Consider the following 4,586-nt stretch of genomic DNA (forward strand, 5'->3'; position numbering starts at 1 on the left):
CACATGTGGAATCTAGAACACAAAACAAACAAAACACAACTCATGGATTTGGAGAACAGTGTGGTGGTTGCCAGGAGCAAGGAAGGTTGGGGGGTGGGTGAAATGGGTGAAGGGGTTCTGGAGGTACAGACTTCTGGTTGTGAAAAGTATAGGTCATGGGTATGGTGAGCAGCATGGTGATGATTGTCAATGGCATTGTCGTGCATGTTTGAAGGTTGCCAGGAGAGTGGATCTTGAAAGTTCTTATCACAAGAAAAAAAATTTGGGGGGGACTTTTTATGGTGCTGGATGGTGACTAGACTTATTGTAGTGATCATTTTACAGTGTCTGCAGGGTCGAATGATTACATTGTACACCTGAAAGTAGTATAATGTTGTAGGTCAATCATACCTCAGTTTTTTAAAAAAAGAAAGGAAAAATGTTATCAAATATACAAGTATCTGTAGTATTTTCACTCTCATTGGAATATATAATCTGCCTTCCCTCCTTTAGAAAAAAAGAATATCAGTAGAATTAACAGGGGGAAAATATCAAAAGATTGAAAATAGTCTTTCCTGAATGCAATCCACATAACAAGCTCTCTTATACTTCTTAGCAGAGAAGGCTCCCAAATAATAAATGTAATTATAGAGGGAAAAGCTATTCTGCTGCAAAACACTTCACTGAGGGTACCACAGAAGGCATCACACCCTTACTTGAAATGGGGCTTGTTCCTTTAAGCTTCATAACCACATAGCTGTGAATCATCACTCTGTCCTCTATTTCTGAACACATATGCCAGTGTGGGTGTCCATATCTGTGAGACCAGCAGACTGGAGATCTCTAAAGGATGAAGCAATATGGACTCTGTCACCTGTGGAATATGCAGGCATCTCAAAGTATCTAGACATTGGCACTACATCAAAGCAAGTCCTCTTTAATGGGCAGAGATGTCCTCTCACCCCATCCAAAAGCAAAGGAGGTCATGAGAGGAGAGTCATACAAACTCATGGTTTCTTCACTGTACAAATACTAATTTACAGATAGAAGTTATTTTCCCCTTAACCAGGTTCCTCTTGCTATGTTGCCTAACCAATGATTGTGACATCACCATCATTTCCAGACATGAACTACAAAGAGAAACTTTCCATTTGTGCACTGTAGTGTCATGAACCAGCAATTAGGGAAAAGGGCATGAAGGGGAGTGGAGAAGTTAAGGTATGTTTGAAAATGTAAGTACAAAGTGTTCTTGAAATTCTCCTGAATAGCAGGGATTTGGGGACCAACTGTTCTTAAAAGGAAGAAAAAACCCTCTGTTCTCCAGAAGTTAGTGATTCCATGATGTGCCAATTTGCACAAAATATTTAAAATAGCCTTAGCTTAAAAAACTTATTAAATTCATAAGCTTATTAAAATACAACTAAAAAGAATTCTGATAAAATTTACTTTATCATAAGCAAGGAAATATCCCAATGCAAGCAATGTGGTCAAAAGTAAAGGAGGTTGAGGGAATTCCCTGGTGGTCCAGTGGTTAGGACTCCGCGTTTCCACTGCAGAGGCATGGGTTTGAGTTTGAACCCTGGTCGGGCAACTAAAATCGTGCATGCCTCGAGGCGCTGGCCATAAATAAATAAATACATAAATAAATAAGTAAGTAAGTAAGTAAGTAAAGGAGGTCGAGACCAGAGAATCGAAATGGCAATGGGAGGGAAAGAGTGGTGATTTCTCAACCAAAGTAATGAATGCTCAGTAACATACATACAGCCAGCTGAGGAGGATAAGTAGGGGACAGAACCATTCATATCTATCAGAACTATTTCTACAGTTTTTTTTTAAAAATAGATTTTTTTAGAGCAGTTTTTGGTTCACAACAGAATTGAGCAGGAAGGATAGAGAATTCCCATATGGCCACTGCCCCCATACCACAGCCTCCCCCGTTACCAGCATCCCCTACCACAGTGGTACATTTGTTACAACTAATGAACCTACGTTGACACATCATTGTCCCCGACTGTCCATAGTTTACATTAGGGTTTGCTCTTAGTAGTTATATTCTGTGGGTTTAGACAAATGTCTAATGACACGTGTGCATCATTATAGTAACGATACAGACCTGAAAATCTTCTGTGCTCTACCTATTCATCCCCACACATCCCCACCCCACAACCCCAGGCGAGCACTGATCTTTTTACTGTCTCCATAGTTTTGCTTTTTCCAGATGGTCACATAGTTGGAATCCTATAGTGTGTAGCCTTTTCATATTGCCTTCTTTCACTTAGCAATGTCCACTTAAGATCCCTCCATGTGTTTTCATGGCCTTGATAGCTCATTTCTTTTTAGCGCTGAATAATATTCTGTTGTCTGCATGTACCACAGTTTATTTATCTATTCACCTACTGAAGGACATCTTGGTGGCTTCCAAGTTTTGGCAGTTATGAATAAAGCTGCTATAAACATCTGCTGCGGGTTCTTGTGTAGATATAAGTCTTCAGCTCTTCTGGGTAAACACCGAAGAGCACAGTTGCTGGATCCTATGGTAAGAGTTCGTTTAGTTTTGTAAGAAACTGCCATGGTGTCTTCCAAAGTGGCTGTACCATTTTGCGTTCCCACCAGCAATGAATCAGAGTTCCTGCTGCCCCACATCCTTGCCAGCATCTGGTGTTTCTCTATGGTTTTTAATTCCTCATTCTGTAACATAGATTGGTGATAGAGATGAAGACCTAGGTTTTGTGTACAGTGGTGAGATATGGGCCTTGGGAGAATGGAGTACAAAAAGTATGGTAGAAAAACTCTGAAAAAAGGCCACAGGGAATTCCCTGGTGGTCCAGTGGTTAGGACTCTGTGCTTTCACTGTCAAGGGCACGGGTTCAATCCCTGGTCAGGGAACTAAGATCCCACAAGCCACAGTGTGGCCAAAAATAAATAAATAAATAAAGAAGCCACAGGTTTTTTTCACTGATGGCTCAATAATTAATATATATAATGTTTATATGTTTACAGTATCTTTGGAAAGTAGTACTGTTGATTCATTGTAGGTTGGCATATACTCTGAGTTCTTTTTTCATGAATAGTAGCAAATTCATAAGACACACATGTGCATCTCACCACTTCGTGACCAACTTCATACATTTGAGCGACCTTGGACAAGCGACTTAAGATTCTTGCCTTTATTTTCTCCCACTCTGATAAGTTCAGCTGAGCTAGGTAATCTGAAAAATTATTTCCAATCCTTTAATTAAAAAAATAAATCCATATGTTTCTTCACACGTAAGAAGTTTCCCCAAAGACACAGATGATTTCAGTGGAATGTTTCAAAAATGAATAGTCTCCCATTAAAAGAACAGTGAATATACTTCAACTAAGATCACTGTTCCTCTTTCCTTACATGCCATTACTGAGTGATAAATGATAGATTTTCCTCCAATTTTTTTCCTAGTCAAGTGTAAATAGGGAGCTTAAACAAATAAACTGTAAAGTTACCTTTTCTTTTCAAGAGCACACATTTTTTTTCAAAGAATCAGCAAATCAATTATTGTAATCTCACTGAGATTAGTGAATTCCCTTCATCCATTCAACATGTATTTTGTGCCTACTATAAGACTTGTCAGAAAGGCACTAAGTCAATTTTCTTGTCTCTGTTTGATATGAATGTGTGAATGGAGCGCTGGAAAAGTCATTGCCCCATGATTATGAATGTAATGCATAATTTCTAATCACAAACATAATTGAACACAATATTGAACATAATTGTGGTTACTTTGACTGCATTTTGGTCATTATTCATACTTTTTACATCTTTATAGTGGCAAAAGGCAGAAAATAAAAAGGAACATACATCTTTGTCTTCTATTAGCCACTGGAGGCTTGGAGGTGAGCATATAAAAAGGGAAAGACAAACAAGCACACAAAAGAGAAAGTGTGAGGGATTTAAGAGGAATGTGAGACTAGAGGGCCAAACAGATGCTGGGGGAAGGAAACAAAAACAACCAAAGTGACAGTGGTCCCACCTTAAGCACCACTGCCCTTAACAGACCCAAGCAAGACTTCAAAGGCATTCCAGGTATCATCCCTGCCCCAGAACCTTATCAGGAACAGGTTTTCAAATTGAAGGCTTCTCAACTTGCATCACTTGAAAGTTTTTGGAAAACAAGAAAGCTTCTGGATGCTCATACTTTGATTTTTCCAAAAGAGCCAGTGTCTTGGTTGTCACCAAATATGACTAAGAATTAAATTCTGTGAGGAATAGAGATCACACCAAAATGTACTCATTGTGTCATTTCTCTGTTGCTCCAAAACCAAGTGGCTAAAAACAGCAACCATTTATTATCTCTCATAACTCTGTCAACCAGCTGAGCGTATCTGGTTTTCCTGCCTTAGGTGATATTGGCTAAGGTCACTCATTCAACTAGGCCACTCATTTAACAGCTGCAATCAGCTGGGAGCTCTGCTGGGGCTGAAATATCCAAGATGGTTTCATTCACATATCTGGAAGTTGGTGTTGGTCAGCTAGAATGCCATAGTTCTCCTCCACTTGGCTTCTCATTGGCTAGTTTGGCTTTCTCATTGGTTAGTTTGGCTTTCTTAACAGCATGGCGGCTCAGTTTCAA

This window comes from Eschrichtius robustus, chromosome X (genome assembly GCF_028021215.1).
Source record: "Eschrichtius robustus isolate mEscRob2 chromosome X, mEscRob2.pri, whole genome shotgun sequence".
In the NCBI taxonomy this organism is placed as follows: Eukaryota; Metazoa; Chordata; class Mammalia; order Artiodactyla; family Eschrichtiidae; genus Eschrichtius; species Eschrichtius robustus.